Source organism: Odontesthes bonariensis, chromosome 4, assembly GCF_027942865.1.
Source record: "Odontesthes bonariensis isolate fOdoBon6 chromosome 4, fOdoBon6.hap1, whole genome shotgun sequence".
NCBI lineage: Eukaryota > Metazoa > Chordata > Actinopteri > Atheriniformes > Atherinopsidae > Odontesthes > Odontesthes bonariensis.
In genome coordinates, this window is record NC_134509.1 from 36,347,293 (window position 1) to 36,365,067 (window position 17,775).

Genomic DNA, 17,775 nt, shown 5'->3' on the forward strand with positions numbered 1-17,775 from the left:
CTCTTTAAATGACCTTGTTTGAGAAAGAAAAACAGGAATAGCCTTCTTTTGTGGAATTAAGACGAAATTCGGATTTTTGCTAATAAACACAAATTCCTTCAGTCAAAACAAGTTCAAACTCCTATGTCCCTCATATATATCCATTCTAAGAAGGTTCCATGCATAAACATCTTTAAATGACCTTGTTTGAGAAAGAAAAACAGGAATAGCCTTACTTTTGCGAGTTAAAGCCAAATTGGTATTCTTGCTATAAAATGATTTCCTTCAGTCACAACAAGTTCAAACTAATTTGTCCTTCATATATATCCATTTCTAAGAAGGTTCCATGCATAAACCTCTTACAATGACCTTGTTTGAGAAAGAAAAACAGGAATAGCCTTACTTTTGCGAGTTAAAGCCAAATTGGTATTTTTGCTATAAAATGAATTCCTTCAGTCAAAACAAGTTCAAACTCCTATTTCCTTCATATATATCCATTCTAAGAAGGTTCCATGCATAAACCTCTTTAAATGACCTTGTTTGAGAAAGAAAAACAGAAATAGCCTTCTTTTGCGGAATTAAGACGAAATTCGGATTTTTGCTTATAAACACAAATTGCTTCAGTCAAAACAAGTTCAAACTCCTATATCCCTCATATATATCCATTCTAAGAAGGTTCCATGCATAAACATCTTTAAATGACCTTGTTTGAGAAAGAAAAACAGGAATAGCCTTACTTTTGCGAGTTAAAGCCAAATTGGTATTTTTGCTATAAAATGAATTCCTTCAGTCAAAACAAGTTCAAACTCCTGTGTCCTTCATATATATCCATTCTAAGAAGGTTCCATGCATAAACCTCTTTAAATGACCTTGTTTGAGAAAGAAAAACAGGAATAGCCTTCTTTTGCGGAATTAAGACGAAATTCGGATTTTTGCTAATAAACACAAATTCCTTCAGTCAAAACAAGTTCAAACTCCTATGTCCCTCATATATATCCATTCTAAGAAGGTTCCATGCATAAACCTCTTACAATGACCTTGTTTGAGAAAGAAAAACAGGAATAGCCTTACTTTTGCGAGTTAAAGCCAAATTGGTATTTTTGCTATAAAATGATTTCCTTCAGTCACAACAAGTTCAAACTAATTTGTCCTTCATATATATCCATTTCTAAGAAGGTTCCATGCATAAACCTCTTACAATGACCTTGTTTGAGAAAGAAAAACAGGAATAGCCTTACTTTTGCGAGTTAATGCCAAATTGGTATTTTTGCTATAAAATGAATTCCTTCAGTCAAAACAAGTTCAAACTCCTATTTCCTTCATATTTATCCATTCTAAGAAGGTTCCATGCATAAACCTCTTTAAATGACCTTGTTTGAGAAAGAAAAACAGGAATAGCCTTCTTTTGCGGAATTAAGACGAAATTCGGATTTTTGCTTATAAACACAAATTCCTTCAGTCAAAACAAGTTCAAACTCCTATGTCCCTCATATATATCCATTCTAAGAAGGTTCCATGCATAAACCTCTTTAAATGACCTTGTTTGAGAAAGAAAAACAGGAATAGCCTTACTTTTGCGAGTTAAAGCCAAATTGGTATTTTTGCTATAAAATGATTTCCTTCAGTCAAAACAAGTTCAAACTCCTGTGTCCTTCATATATATCCATTCTAAGAAGGTTCCATGCATAAACCTCTTTAAATGACCTTGTTTGAGAAAGAAAAACAGGAATAGCCTTACTTTTGCGAGTTAAAGCCAAATTGGTATTCTTGCTATAAAATGATTTCCTTCAGTCACAACAAGTTCAAACTAATTTGTCCTTCATATATATCCATTTCTAAGAAGGTTCCATGCATAAACCTCTTACAATGACCTTGTTTGAGAAAGAAAAACAGGAATAGCCTTACTTTTGCGAGTTAATGCCAAATTGGTATTTTTGCTATAAAATGAATTCCTTCAGTCAAAACAAGTTCAAACTCCTATTTCCTTCATATTTATCCATTCTAAGAAGGTTCCATGCATAAACCTCTTTAAATGACCTTGTTTGAGAAAGAAAAACAGGAATAGCCTTCTTTTGCGGAATTAAGACGAAATTCGGATTTTTGCTTATAAACACAAATTCCTTCAGTCAAAACAAGTTCAAACTCCTATGTCCCTCATATATATCCATTCTAAGAAGGTTCCATGCATAAACCTCTTTAAATGACCTTGTTTGAGAAAGAAAAACAGGAATAGCCTTACTTTTGCGAGTTAAAGCCAAATTGGTATTTTTGCTATAAAATGATTTCCTTCAGTCAAAACAAGTTCAAACTCCTGTGTCCTTCATATATATCCATTCTAAGAAGGTTCCATGCATAAACCTCTTTAAATGACCTTGTTTGAGAAAGAAAAACAGGAATAGCCTTACTTTTGCGAGTTAAAGCCAAATTGGTATTTTTGCTATAAAATGAATTCCTTCAGTCAAAACATGTTCAAATTAATTTGTCCTTCATATATATCAATTCAAAGTAGGTTCCATGCATAAACCTCTTACAATGACCTTGTTTGAGAAAGAAAAACAGGAATAGCCTTACTTTTGCGAGTTAAAGCCAAATTGGTATTTTTGCTATAAAATGAATTCCTTCAGTCAAAACAAGTTCAAACTCCTATTTCCTTCATATATATCCATTCTAAGAAGGTTCCATGCATAAACCTCTTTAAATGACCTTGTTTGAGAAAGAAAAACAGGAATAGCCTTCTTTTGCGGAATTAAGACGAAATTCGGATTTTTGCTTATAAACACAAATTCCTTCAGTCAAAACAAGTTCAAACTCCTATGTCCCTCATATATATCCATTCTAAGAAGGTTCCATGCATAAACCTCTTTAAATGACCTTGTTTGGGAAAGAAAAACAGGAATAGCCTTACTTTTGCGAGTTAAAGCCAAATTGGTATTTTTGCTATAAAATGAATTCCTTCAGTCACAACAAGTTCAAACTAATTTGTCCTTCATATATATCCATTTCTAAGAAGGTTCCATGCATAAACCTCTTTAAATGACCTTGTTTGAGAAAGAAAAACAGGAATAGCCTTACTTTTGCGAGTTAAAGCCAAATTGGTATTTTTGCTATAAAATGAATTCCTTCAGTCAAAACAAGTTCAAACTCTTATTTCCTACATATATATCCATTCTAAGAAGGTTCCATGCATAAACCTCTTTAAATGACCTTGTTTGAGAAAGAAAAACAGGAATAGCCTTACTTTTAAGAGTTAAAGCCAAATTGGTATTTGTGCTATAAAATGAATTCCTTCAGTCAAAACAAGTTCAAACTCCTATTTCCTTCATATTTATCCATTCTAAGAAGGTTCCATGCATAAACCTCTTTAAATGACCTTGTTTGAGAAAGAAAAACAGGAATAGCCTTCTTTTGCGGAATTAAGACGAAATTCGGATTTTTGCTAATAAACACAAATTCCTTCAGTCAAAACAAGTTCAAACTCCTATGTCCCTCATATATATCCATTCTAAGAAGGTTCCATGCATAAACATCTTTAAATGACCTTGTTTGAGAAAGAAAAACAGGAATAGCCTTACTTTTGCGAGTTAAAGCCAAATTGGTATTTTTGCTATAAAATGAATTCCTTCAGTCAAAACAAGTTCAAACTCCTGTGTCCTTCATATATATCCATTCTAAGAAGGTTCCATGCATAAACCTCTTTAAATGACCTTGTTTGAGAAAGAAAAACAGGAATAGCCTTACTTTTGCGAGTTAAAGCCAAATTGGTATTTTTGCTATAAAATGAATTCCTTCAGTCAAAACAAGTTCAAACTCCTGTGTCCTTCATATATATCCATTCTAAGAAGGTTCCATGCATAAACCTCTTTAAATGACCTTGTTTGAGAAAGAAAAACAGGAATAGCCTTACTTTTGCGAGTTAAAGCCAAATTGGTATTTTTGCTATAAAATGATTTCCTTCAGTCACAACAAGTTCAAACTAATTTGTCCTTCATATATATCCATTTCTAAGAAGGTTCCATGCATAAACCTCTTACAATGACCTTGTTTGAGAAAGAAAAACAGGAATAGCCTTACTTTTGCGAGTTAATGCCAAATTGGTATTTTTGCTATAAAATGAATTCCTTCAGTCAAAACAAGTTCAAACTCCTATTTCCTTCATATTTATCCATTCTAAGAAGGTTCCATGCATAAACCTCTTTAAATGACCTTGTTTGAGAAAGAAAAACAGGAATAGCCTTCTTTTGCGGAATTAAGACGAAATTCGGATTTTTGCTTATAAACACAAATTCCTTCAGTCAAAACAAGTTCAAACTCCTATGTCCCTCATATATATCCATTCTAAGAAGGTTCCATGCATAAACCTCTTTAAATGACCTTGTTTGAGAAAGAAAAACAGGAATAGCCTTACTTTTGCGAGTTAAAGCCAAATTGGTATTTTTGCTATAAAATGATTTCCTTCAGTCACAACAAGTTCAAACTAATTTGTCCTTCATATATATCCATTTCTAAGAAGGTTCCATTCATAAAACTCTTTAAATGACCTTGTTTGAGAAAGAAAAACAGGAATAGCGTTACTTTTGCGAGTTAAAGCCAAATTGGTATTTTTGCTATAAAATGAATTCCTTCAGTCAAAACATGTTCAAATTAATTTGTCCTTCATATATATCAATTCAAAGTAGGTTCCATGCATAAACCTCTTACAATGACCTTGTTTGAGAAAGAAAAACAGGAATAGCCTTACTTTTGCGAGTTAAAGCCAAATTGGTATTTTTGCTATAAAATGAATTCCTTCAGTCAAAACAAGTTCAAACTCCTATTTCCTTCATATATATCCATTCTAAGAAGGTTCCATGCATAAACCTCTTTAAATGACCTTGTTTGAGAAAGAAAAACAGGAATAGCCTTCTTTTGCGGAATTAAGACGAAATTCGGATTTTTGCTTATAAACACAAATTCCTTCAGTCAAAACAAGTTCAAACTCCTATGTCCCTCATATATATCCATTCTAAGAAGGTTTCATGCATAAACCTCTTTAAATGACCTTGTTTGAGAAAGAAAAACAGGAATAGCCTTACTTTTGCGAGTTAAAGCCAAATTGGTATTTTTGCTATAAAATGAATTCCTTCAGTCAAAACAAGTTCAAACACCTGTGTCCTTCATATATATCCATTCTAAGAAGGTTCCATGCATAAACCTCTTTAAATGATCTTGTTTGGGAAAGAAAAACAGGAATAGCCTTACTTTTGCGAGTTAAAGCCAAATTGGTATTTTTGCTATAAAATGATTTCCTTCAGTCACAACAAGTTCAAACTAATTTGTCCTTCATATATATCCATTTCTAAGAAGGTTCCATGCATAAACCTCTTACAATGACCTTGTTTGAGAAAGAAAAACAGGAATAGCCTTACTTTTGCGAGTTAAAGCCAAATTGGTGTTTTTGCTATAAAATGAATTCCTTCAGTCAAAACAAGTTCAAACTCCTATTTCCTTCATATATATCCATTCTAAGAAGGTTCCATGCATAAACCTCTTTAAATGACCTTGTTTGAGAAAGATAAACAGGAATAGCCTTCTTTTGCGGAATTAAGACGAAATTCGGATTTTTGCTTATAAACACAAATTCCTTCAGTCAAAACAAGTTCAAACTCCTATGTCCCTCATATATATCAATTCTAAGAAGGTTCCATGCATAAACTTCTTTAAATGACCTTGTTTGAGAAAGAAAAACAGGAATAGCCTTACTTTTGCGAGTTAAAGCCAAATTGGTATTTTTGCTATAAAATGAATTCCTTCAGTCAAAACAAGTTCAAACTCCTGTGTCCTTCATATATATCCATTCTAAGAAGGTTCCATGCATAAACCTCTTACAATGACCTTGTTTGAGAAAGAAAAACAGGAATAGCCTTACTTTTGCGAGTTAAAGCCAAATTGGTATTTTTGCTATAAAATGAATTCCTTCAGTCAAAACAAGTTCAAACTCCTGTGTCCTTCATATATATCCATTCTAAGAAGGTTCCATGCATAAACCTCTTACAATGACCTTGTTTGAGAAAGAAAAACAGGAATAGCCTTACTTTTGCGAGTTAAAGCCAAATTGGTATTTTTGCTATAAAATGAATTCCTTCAGTCAAAACAAGTTCAAACTCCTGTGTCCTTCATATATATCCATTCTAAGAAGGTTCCATGCATAAACCTCTTTAAATGACCTTGTTTGAGAAAGAAAAACAGGAATAGCCTTCTTTTGCGGAATTAAGACGAAATTCGGATTTTTGCTTATAAACACAAATTCCTTCAGTCAAAACAAGTTCAAACTCCTATGTCCCTAATATATATCCATTCTAAGAAGGTTCCATGCATAAACATCTTTAAATGACCTTGTTTGAGAAAGAAAAACAGGAATAGCCTTACTTTTGCGAGATAAAGCCAAATTGGTATTTTTGCTATAAAATGAATTCCTTCAGTCAAAACAAGTTCAAACTCCTGTGTCCTTCATATATATCCATTCTAAGAAGGTTCCATGCATAAACCTCTTTGAATGACCTTGTTTGAGAAAGAAAAACAGGAATAGCCTTCTTTTGCGGAATTAAGACGAAATTCGGATTTTTGCTTATAAACACAAATTCCTTCAGTCAAAACAAGTTCAAACTCCTATGTCCCTCATATATATCCATTCTAAGAAGGTTCCATGCATAAACCTCTTTAAATGACCTTGTTTGAGAAAGAAAAACAGGAATAGCCTTACTTTTGCGAGTTAAAGCCAAATTGGTATTTTTGCTATAAAATGAATTCCTTCAGTCAAAACAAGTTCAAACTCCTGTGTCCTTCATATATATCCATTCTAAGAAGGTTCCATGCATAAACCTCTTTAAATGACCTTGTTTGAGAAAGAAAAACAGGAATAGCCTTCTTTTGCGGAATTAAGACGAAATTCGGATTTTTGCTTATAAACACAAATTCCTTCAGTCAAAACAAGTTCAAACTCCTATCTCCCTAATATATATCCATTCTAAGAAGGTTCCATGCATAAACATCTTTAAATGACCTTGTTTGAGAAAGAAAAACAGGAATAGCCTTACTTTTGCGAGTTAAAGCCAAATTGGTATTTTTGCTATAAAATGAATTCCTTCAGTCAAAACAAGTTCAAACTCCTGTGTCCTTCATATATATCCATTCTAAGAAGGTTCCATGCATAAACCTCTTTGAATGACCTTGTTTGAGAAAGAAAAACAGGAATAGCCTTATTTTGCGGAATTAAGACGAAATTCGGATTTTTGCTTATAAACACAAATTCCTTCAGTCAAAACAAGTTCAAACTCCTATGTCCCTCATATATATCCATTCTAAGAAGGTTCCATGCATAAACCTCTTTAAATGACCTTGTTTGAGAAAGAAAAACAGGAATAGCCTTACTTTTGCGAGTTAAAGCCAAATTGGTATTTTTGCTATAAAATGATTTCCTTCAGTCACAACAAGTTCAAACTAATTTGTCCTTCATATATATCCATTTCTAAGAAGGTTCCATGCATAAACCTCTTTAAATGACCTTGTTAGAGAAAGAAAAACAGGAATAGCCTTACTTTTGCGAGTTAAAGCCAAATTGGTATTTTTGCTATAAAATGATTTCCTTCAGTCACAACAAGTTCAAACTAATTTGTCCTTCATATATATCCATTTCTAAGAAGGTTCCATTCATAAAACTCTTTAAATGACCTTGTTTGAGAAAGAAAAACAGGAATAGCGTTACTTTTGCGAGTTAAAGCCAAATTGGTATTTTTGCTATAAAATGAATTCCTTCAGTCAAAACAAGTTCAAACTCCTATTTCCTTCATATATATCCATTCTAAGAAGGTTCCATGCATAAACCTCTTTAAATGACCTTGTTTGAGAAAGAAAAACAGGAATAGCCTTCTTTTGCGGAATTAAGACGAAATTCGGATTTTTGCTTATAAACACAAATTCCTTCAGTCAAAACAAGTTCAAACTCCTATGTCCCTCATATATATCCATTCTAAGAAGGTTTCATGCATAAACCTCTTTAAATGACCTTGTTTGAGAAAGAAAAACAGGAATAGCCTTACTTTTGCGAGTTAAAGCCAAATTGGTATTTTTGCTATAAAATGAATTCCTTCAGTCAAAACAAGTTCAAACTCCTGTGTCCTTCATATATATCCATTCTAAGAAGGTTCCATGCATAAACCTCTTTAAATGACCTTGTTTGGGAAAGAAAAACAGGAATAGCCTTACTTTTGCGAGTTAAAGCCAAATTGGTATTTTTGCTATAAAATGATTTCCTTCAGTCACAACAAGTTCAAACTAATTTGTCCTTCATATATATCCATTTCTAAGAAGGTTCCATGCATAAACCTCTTACAATGACCTTGTTTGAGAAAGAAAAACAGGAATAGCCTTACTTTTGCGAGTTAAAGCCAAATTGGTATTTTTGCTATAAAATGATTTCCTTCAGTCACAACAAGTTCAAACTAATTTGTCCTTCATATATATCCATTTCTAAGAAGGTTCCATGCATAAACCTCTTTAAATGACCTTGTTTGAGAAAGAAAAACAGGAATAGCCTTCTTTTGCGAGTTAAAGCCAAATTGGTATTTTTGCTATAAAATGATTTCCTTCAGTCACAACAAGTTCAAACTCCTATATCCCTCATATATATCCATTCTAAGAAGGTTCCATGCATAAACATCTTTAAATGACCTTGTTTGAGAAAGAAAAACAGGAATAGCCTTACTTTTGCGAGTTAAAGCCAAATTGGTATTTTTGCTATAAAATGAATTCCTTCAGTCAAAACAAGTTCAAACTCCTGTGTCCTTCATATATATCCATTCTAAGAAGGTTCCATGCATAAACCTCTTACAATGACCTTGTTTGAGAAAGAAAAACAGGAATAGCGTTACTTTTGCGAGTTAAAGCCAAAATAGTATTTTTGCTATAAAATGAATTCCTTCAGTCAAAACAAGTTCAAACTAATTTGTCCTTCATATATATCCATTTCTAAGAAGGTTCCATGCATAAACCTCTTTAAATGACCTTGTTTGAGAAAGAAAAACAGGAATAGCCTTCTTTTGCGGAATTAAGACGAAATTCGGATTTTTGCTTATAAACACAAATTCCTTCAGTCAAAACAAGTTCAAACTCCTATGTCCCTCATATATATCCATTCTAAGAAGGTTCCATGCATAAACATCTTTAAATGACCTTGTTTGAGAAAGAAAAACAGGAATAGCCTTACTTTTGCGAGTTAAAGCCAAATTGGTATTTTTGCTATAAAATGAATTCCTTCAGTCAAAACAAGTTCAAACTCCTGTGTCCTTCATATATATCCATTCTAAGAAGGTTCCATGCATAAACCTCTTTAAATGACCTTGTTTGAGAAAGAAAAACAGGAATAGCCTTACTTTTGCGAGTTAAAGCCAAATTGGTATTTTTGCTATAAAATGAATTCCTTCAGTCAAAACAAGTTCAAACTCTTATTTCCTACTTATATATCCATTCTAAGAAGGTTCCATGCATAAACCTCTTTAAATGACCTTGTTTGAGAAAGAAAAACAGGAATAGCCTTACTTTTGCGAGTTAAAGCCAAATTGGTATTTTTGCTATAAAATGATTTCCTTCAGTCACAACAAGTTCAAACTAATTTGTCCTTCATATATATCCATTTCTAAGAAGGTTCCATGCATAAACCTCTTACAATGACCTTGTTTGAGAAAGAAAAACAGGAATAGCCTTACTTTTGCGAGTTAAAGCCAAATTGGTATTTTTGCTATAAAATGAATTCCTTCAGTCAAAACAAGTTCAAACTCCTATTTCCTTCATATATATCCATTCTAAGAAGGTTCCATGCATAAACCTCTTTAAATGACCTTGTTTGAGAAAGAAAAACAGGAATAGCCTTCTTTTGCGGAATTAAGACGAAATTCGGATTTTTGCTTATAAACACAAATTCCTTCAGTCAAAACAAGTTCAAACTCCTATATCCCTCATATATATCCATTCTAAGAAGGTTCCATGCATAAACATCTTTAAATGACCTTGTTTGAGAAAGAAAAACAGGAATAGCCTTACTTTTGCGAGTTAAAGCCAAATTGGTATTTTTGCTATAAAATGAATTCCTTCAGTCAAAACAAGTTCAAACTCCTGTGTCCTTCATATATATCCATTCTAAGAAGGTTCCATGCATAAACCTCTTTAAATGACCTTGTTTGAGAAAGAAAAACAGGAATAGCCTTACTTTTGCGAGTTAAAGCCAAATTGGTATTTTTGCTATAAAATGAATTTCTTCAGTCAAAACAAGTTCAAACTCTTATTTCCTACATATATATCCATTCTAAGAAGGTTCCATGCATAAACCTCTTTAAATGACCTTGTTTGAGAAAGAAAAACAGGAATAGCCTTACTTTTGCGAGTTAAAGCCAAATTGGTGTTTTTGCTATAAAATGATTTCCTTCAGTCACAACAAGTTCCAACTAATTTGTCCTTCATATATATCCATTTCTAAGAAGGTTCCATGCATAAACCTCTTACAATGACCTTTTTTGAGAAAGAAAAACAGGAATAGCCTTACTTTTGCGAGTTAAAGCCAAATTGGTATTTGTGCTATAAAATGAATTCCTTCAGTCAAAACAAGTTCAAACTCCTATTTCCTTCATATTTATCCATTCTAAGAAGGTTCCATGCATAAACCTCTTTAAATGACCTTGTTTGAGAAAGAAAAACAGGAATAGCCTTCTTTTGCGGAATTAAGACGAAATTCGGATTTTTGCTAATAAACACAAATTCCTTCAGTCAAAACAAGTTCAAACTCCTATGTCCCTCATATATATCCATTCTAAGAAGGTTCCATGCATAAACATCTTTAAATGACCTTGTTTGAGAAAGAAAAACAGGAATAGCCTTACTTTTGCGAGTTAAAGCCAAATTGGTATTCTTGCTATAAAATGATTTCCTTCAGTCACAACAAGTTCAAACTAATTTGTCCTTCATATATATCCATTTCTAAGAAGGTTCCATGCATAAACCTCTTACAATGACCTTGTTTGAGAAAGAAAAACAGGAATAGCCTTACTTTTGCGAGTTAAAGCCAAATTGGTATTTTTGCTATAAAATGAATTCCTTCAGTCAAAACAAGTTCAAACTCCTATTTCCTTCATATATATCCATTCTAAGAAGGTTCCATGCATAAACCTCTTTAAATGACCTTGTTTGAGAAAGAAAAACAGAAATAGCCTTCTTTTGCGGAATTAAGACGAAATTCGGATTTTTGCTTATAAACACAAATTCCTTCAGTCAAAACAAGTTCAAACTCCTATATCCCTCATATATATCCATTCTAAGAAGGTTCCATGCATAAACATCTTTAAATGACCTTGTTTGAGAAAGAAAAACAGGAATAGCCTTACTTTTGCGAGTTAAAGCCAAATTGGTATTTTTGCTATAAAATGAATTCCTTCAGTCAAAACAAGTTCAAAATCCTGTGTCCTTCATATATATCCATTCTAAGAAGGTTCCATGCATAAACCTCTTTAAATGACCTTGTTTGAGAAAGAAAAACAGGAATAGCCTTACTTTTGCGAGTTAAAGCCAAATTGGTATTTTTGCTATAAAATGAATTCCTTCAGTCAAAACAAGTTCAAACTCTTATTTCCTACATATATATCCATTCTAAGAAGGTTCCATGCATAAACCTCTTTAAATGACCTTGTTTGAGAAAGAAAAACAGGAATAGCCTTACTTTTGCGAGTTAAAGCCAAATTGGTGTTTTTGCTATAAAATGATTTCCTTCAGTCACAACAAGTTCCAACTAATTTGTCCTTCATATATATCCATTTCTAAGAAGGTTCCATGCATAAACCTCTTACAATGACCTTTTTTGAGAAAGAAAAACAGGAATAGCCTTACTTTTGCGAGTTAAAGCCAAATTGGTATTTGTGCTATAAAATGAATTCCTTCAGTCAAAACAAGTTCAAACTCCTATTTCCTTCATATTTATCCATTCTAAGAAGGTTCCATGCATAAACCTCTTTAAATGACCTTGTTTGAGAAAGAAAAACAGGAATAGCCTTCTTTTGCGGAATTAAGACGAAATTCGGATTTTTGCTTATAAACACAAATTCCTTCAGTCAAAACAAGTTCAAACTCCTATATCCCTCATATATATCCATTCTAAGAAGGTTCCATGCATAAACATCTTTAAATGACCTTGTTTGAGAAAGAAAAACAGGAATAGCCTTACTTTTGCGAGTTAAAGCCAAATTGGTATTTTTGCTATAAAATGAATTCCTTCAGTCAAAACAAGTTCAAACTCCTGTGTCCTTCATATATATCCATTCTAAGAAGGTTCCATGCATAAACCTCTTTAAATGACCTTGTTTGAGAAAGAAAAACAGGAATAGCCTTACTTTTGCGAGTTAAAGCCAAATTGGTATTTTTGCTATAAAATGAATTCCTTCAGTCAAAACAAGTTCAAACTCCTGTGTCCTTCATATATATCCATTCTAAGAAGGTTCCATGCATAAACCTCTTTAAATGACCTTGTTTGAGAAAGAAAAACAGGAATAGCCTTACTTTTGCGAGTTAAAGCCAAATTGGTATTTTTGCTATAAAATGAATTCCTTCAGTCAAAACAAGTTCAAACTCCTGTGTCCTTCATATATATCCATTCTAAGAAGGTTCCATGCATAAACCTCTTTAAATGACCTTGTTTGAGAAAGAAAAACAGGAATAGCCTTACTTTTGCGAGTTAAAGCCAAATTGGTATTTTTGCTATAAAATGATTTCCTTCAGTCACAACAAGTTCAAACTAATTTGTCCTTCATATATATCCATTTCTAAGAAGGTTCCATTCATAAAACTCTTTAAATGACCTTGTTTGAGAAAGAAAAACAGGAATAGCGTTACTTTTGCGAGTTAAAGCCAAATTGGTATTTTTGCTATAAAATGAATTCCTTCAGTCAAAACATGTTCAAATTAATTTGTCCTTCATATATATATCAATTCAAAGTAGGTTCCATGCATAAACCTCTTACAATGACCTTGTTTGAGAAAGAAAAACAGGAATAGCCTTACTTTTGCGAGTTAAAGCCAAATTGGTATTTTTGCTATAAAATGAATTCCTTCAGTCAAAACAAGTTCAAACTCCTATTTCCTTCATATATATCCATTCTAAGAAGGTTCCATGCATAAACCTCTTTAAATGACCTTGTTTGAGAAAGAAAAACAGGAATAGCCTTCTTTTGCGGAATTAAGACGAAATTCGGATTTTTGCTTATAAACACAAATTCCTTCAGTCAAAACAAGTTCAAACTCCTATGTCCCTCATATATATCCATTCTAAGAAGGTTTCATGCATAAACCTCTTTAAATGACCTTGTTTGAGAAAGAAAAACAGGAATAGCCTTACTTTTGCGAGTTAAAGCCAAATTGGTATTTTTGCTATAAAATGAATTCCTTCAGTCAAAACAAGTTCAAACTCCTGTGTCCTTCATATATATCCATTCTAAGAAGGTTCCATGCATAAACCTCTTTAAATGACCTTGTTTGGGAAAGAAAAACAGGAATAGCCTTACTTTTGCGAGTTAAAGCCAAATTGGTATTTTTGCTATAAAATGAATTCCTTCAGTCACAACAAGTTCAAACTAATTTGTCCTTCATATATATCCATTTCTAAGAAGGTTCCATGCATAAACCTCTTTAAATGACCTTGTTTGAGAAAGAAAAACAGGAATAGCTTTACTTTTGCGAGTTAAAGCCAAATTGGTATTTTTGCTATAAAATGAATTCCTTCAGTCAAAACAAGTTCAAACTCTTATTTCCTACATATATATCCATTCTAAGAAGGTTCCATGCATAAACCTCTTTAAAAGACCTTGTTTGAGAAAGAAAAACAGGAATAGCCTTACTTTTGCGAGTTAAATCCAAATTGGTATTTTTGCTATAAAATGATTTCCTTCAGTCACAACAAGTTCCAACTAATATGTCCTTCATATATATCCATTTCTAAGAAGGTTCCATGCATAAACCTCTTACAATGACCTTTTTTGAGAAAGAAAAACAGGAATAGCCTTACTTTTGCGAGTTAAAGCCAAATTGGTATTTGTGCTATAAAATGAATTCCTTCAGTCAAAACAAGTTCAAACTCCTATTTCCTTCATATTTATCCATTCTAAGAAGGTTCCATGCATAAACCTCTTTAAATGACCTTGTTTGAGAAAGAAAAACAGGAATAGCCTTCTTTTGCGGAATTAAGACGAAATTCGGATTTTTGCTAATAAACACAAATTCCTTCAGTCAAAACAAGTTCAAACTCCTATGTCCCTCATATATATCCATTCTAAGAAGGTTCCATGCATAAACATCTTTAAATGACCTTGTTTGAGAAAGAAAAACAGGAATAGCCTTACTTTTGCGAGTTAAAGCCAAATTGGTATTTTTGCTATAAAATGATTTCCTTCAGTCACAACAAGTTCAAACTAATTTGTCCTTCATATATATCCATTTCTAAGAAGGTTCCATTCATAAAACTCTTTAAATGACCTTGTTTGAGAAAGAAAAACAGGAATAGCGTTACTTTTGCGAGTTAAAGCAAAATTGGTATTTTTGCTATAAAATGAATTCCTTCAGTCAAAACATGTTCAAATTAATTTGTCCTTCATATATATCAATTCAAAGTAGGTTCCATGCATAAACCTCTTACAATGACCTTGTTTGAGAAAGAAAAACAGGAATAGCCTTACTTTTGCGAGTTAAAGCCAAATTGGTATTTTTGCTATAAAATGAATTCCTTCAGTCAAAACAAGTTCAAACTCCTATTTCCTTCATATATATCCATTCTAAGAAGGTTCCATGCATAAACCTCTTTAAATGACCTTGTTTGAGAAAGAAAAACAGGAATAGCCTTCTTTTGCGGAATTAAGACGAAATTCGGATTTTTGCTTATAAACACAAATTCCTTCAGTCAAAACAAGTTCAAACTCCTATGTCCCTCATATATATCCATTCTAAGAAGGTTTCATGCATAAACCTCTTTAAATGACCTTGTTTGAGAAAGAAAAACAGGAATAGCCTTACTTTTGCGAGTTAAAGCCAAATTGGTATTTTTGCTATAAAATGAATTCCTTCAGTCAAAACAAGTTCAAACTCCTGTGTCCTTCATGTATATCCATTCTAAGAAGGTTCCATGCATAAACCTCTTTAAATGATCTTGTTTGGGAAAGAAAAACAGGAATAGCCTTACTTTTGCGAGTTAAAGCCAAATTGGTATTTTTGCTATAAAATGAATTCCTTCAGTCAAAACAAGTTCAAACTCCTGTGTCCTTCATATATATCCATTCTAAGAAGGTTCCATGCATAAACCTCTTACAATGACCTTGTTTGAGAAAGAAAAACAGGAATAGCCTTACTTTTGCGAGTTAAAGCCAAATTGGTATTTTTGCTATAAAATGAATTCCTTCAGTCAAAACAAGTTCAAACTCCTTTGTCCTTCATATATATCCATTTCTAAGAAGGTTCCATGCATAAACCTCTTACAATGACCTTGTTTGAGAAAGAAAAACAGGAATAGCCTTACTTTTGCGAGTTAAAGCCAAATTGGTATTTGTGCTATAAAATGAATTCCTTCAGTCAAAACAAGTTCAAACTCCTATTTCCTTCATATTTATCCATTCTAAGAAGGTTCCATGCATAAACCTCTTTAAATGACCTTGTTTGAGAAAGAAAAACAGGAATAGCCTTCTTTTGCGGAATTAAGACGAAATTCGGATTTTTGCTAATAAACACAAATTCCTTCAGTCAAAACAAGTTCAAACTCCTATGTCCCTCATATATATCCATTCTAAGAAGGTTCCATGCATAAACCTCTTTAAATGACCTTGTTTGAGAAAGAAAAACAGGAATAGCCTTACTTTTGCGAGTTAAAGCCAAATTGGTATTTTTGCTATAAAATGAATTCCTTCAGTCAAAACAAGTTCAAACTCCTGTGTCCTTCATTTATATCCATTCTAAGAAGGTTCCATGCATAAACCTCTTTAAATGACCTTGTTTGAGAAAGAAAAACAGGAATAGCCTTACTTTTGCGAGTTAAAGCCAAATTGGTATTTTTGCTATAAAATGATTTCCTTCAGTCACAACAAGTTCAAACTAATTTGTCCTTCATATATATCCATTTCTAAGAAGGTTCCATGCATAAACCTCTTACAATGACCTTGTTTGAGAAAGAAAAACAGGAATATCCTTACTTTTGCGAGTTAATGCCAAATTGGTATTTTTGCTATAAAATGAATTCCTTCAGTCAAAACAAGTTCAAACTCCTATTTCCTTCATATTTATCCATTCTAAGAAGGTTCCATGCTTAAACCTCTTTAAATGACCTTGTTTGAGAAAGAAAAACAGGAATAGCCTTCTTTTGCGGAATTAAGACGAAATTCGGATTTTTGCTTATGAACACAAATTCCTTCAGTCAAAACAAGTTCAAACTCCTATGTCCCTCATATATATCCATTCTAAGAAGGTTCCATGCATAAACCTCTTTGAATGACCTTGTTTGAGAAAGATAAACAGGAATAGCCTTCTTTTGCGGAATTAAGACGAAATTCGGATTTTTGCTTATAAACACAAATTCCTTCAGTCAAAACAAGTTCAAACTCCTATGTCCCTCATATATATCAATTCTAAGAAGGTTCCATGCATAAACTTCTTTAAATGACCTTGTTTGAGAAAGAAAAACAGGAATAGCCTTACTTTTGCGAGTCAAAGCCAAATTGGTATTTTTGCTATAAAATGAATTCCTTCAGTCAAAACAAGTTCAAACTCCTGTGTCCTTCATATATATCCATTCTAAGAAGGTTCCATGCATAAACCTCTTACAATGACCTTGTTTGAGAAAGAAAAACAGGAATAGCCTTACTTTTGCGAGTTAAAGCCAAATTGGTATTTTTGCTATAAAATGAATTCCTTCAGTCAAAACAAGTTCAAACTCCTGTGTCCTTCATATATATCCATTCTAAGAAGGTTCCATGCATAAACCTCTTACAATGACCTTGTTTGAGAAAAAAAACAGGAATAGCCTTACTTTTGCGAGTTAAAGCCAAATTGGTATTTTTGCTATAAAATGAATTCCTTCAGTCAAAACAAGTTCAAACTCCTGTGTCCTTCATATATATCCATTCTAAGAAGGTTCCATGCATAAACCTCTTACAATGACCTTGTTTGAGAAAGAAAAACAGGAATAGCCTTACTTTTGCGAGTTAAAGCCAAATTGGTATTTTTGCTATAAAATGAATTCCTTCAGTCACAACAAGTTCAAACTAATTTGTCCTTCATATATATCCATTTCTAAGAAGGTTCCATGCATAAACCTCTTTAAATGACCTTGTTTGAGAAAGAAAAACAGGAATAGCCTTCTTTTGCGGAATTAAGACGAAATTCGGATTTTTGCTTATAAACACAAATTCCTTCAGTCAAAACAAGTTCAAACTCCTATGTCCCTCATATATATCCATTCTAAGAAGGTTTCATGCATAAACCTCTTTAAATGACCTTGTTTGAGAAAGAAAAACAGGAATAGCCTTACTTTTGCGAGTTAAAGCCAAACTGGTATTTTTGCTATAAAATGAATTCCTTCAGTCAAAACAAGTTCAAACTCCTGTGTCCTTCATATATATCCATTCTAAGAAGGTTCCATGCATAAACCTCTTTAAATGACCTTGTTTGAGAAAGAAAAAAAGGAATAGCCTTACTTTTGCGAGTTAAAGCCAAATTGGTATTTTTGCTATAAAATGAATTCCTTCAGTC